We start from the raw sequence: 1,082 nt of genomic DNA on the forward strand, positions 1-1,082 counted from the left end.
GAGTTGATCTTAGATTCTGAGTCTGAGTCGGTCTCAGAGTCTGTTTGGAGTCTGTCTCGGAGTCGGAGTTGGTCTCAGAGTCGGAGTTGGTCTCAGAGTTGGAGTCTGTCTCGGAGTCGGAGTCTGTCTCGGAGTTGGAGTCTGTCGCGGAGTCGGTCTCGGAGTCGGAGTCGGTTGCGTAGTCAGTCTCGGAGTCGGTCTTGGAGTCGGAGTCTGTCTCGGAGTCGGAGTCGGAGTCAGAGCTGGAGGTGGTCTCGGAGTCGGAGTCTTAGTCGGTTTCGGAGTCTGAGTTGGAGTCAGTCTCAGAGTCGAAGTCTGTCGCGGGGTCATTCCCGGAGTTGGAGTCTGATGCGGAGTCAGTCTCGGAGTCGGAGTCTGTCTTGGAGTTGGTTTCGGAGTCTGAGTCTGAGTCAGAGCCGGAGTTGGTCTCGGAGTCGGAGTCTGAGTCGGTCACGGAGTCTGATTTGGTCTCGGAGCCTGTTTTGGAGTCTGTCTCGGAGTTGGTCCCGGAGTCGTCTACAGATTTGCAGTCGGTCTCGGAGCCCGAGTCCTCGGTGTCCCCAGTTTTGGAGTCCCCAGTCTCGGAGTTTGAGTCATTGTTGTCCCAAGATTTTGAGTCGGTCTCGGGATCGGTCTCTGGTTCGGTCTTGGGTTCGGTCTCGGAGTCGAAGTCTGTCGTCCACAGATTTAGAGACGGTCATGGAGTTGGTCTCGGATTCGGAGTTTGTGTTGGTCCCGGAGTCGAAGTTTGTGTCGATCCCGGAGTCGGAGTTTGTGTCGATCCCGGAGTCGGAGTTTGTGTTGATCCCGGAGTCGGAGTTTGTGTCGATCCCGGAGTCGGAGTCCTTGGTGTCCCCGATATTAGAGTCGGAGTTGGTCACGCAGTAATCATCGTCACTTTCATCCCCCAAATCATCTTGATCAGTGTCTTCTTCAGTCTCTCCATCATACAACCATTCAGGAAGCTGAGGATTATCAAATATCTTGGTGATAACGTCTTCCACAATTCTCCTCACATTGTCATATTCCTTTTTTTGTTCAAAATTACTTAAAAGATCCTCGACATAGTTAACTGTCTGCAT

Source organism: Palaemon carinicauda, chromosome 23 (genome assembly GCF_036898095.1).
Source record: "Palaemon carinicauda isolate YSFRI2023 chromosome 23, ASM3689809v2, whole genome shotgun sequence".
In the NCBI taxonomy this organism is placed as follows: Eukaryota; Metazoa; Arthropoda; class Malacostraca; order Decapoda; family Palaemonidae; genus Palaemon; species Palaemon carinicauda.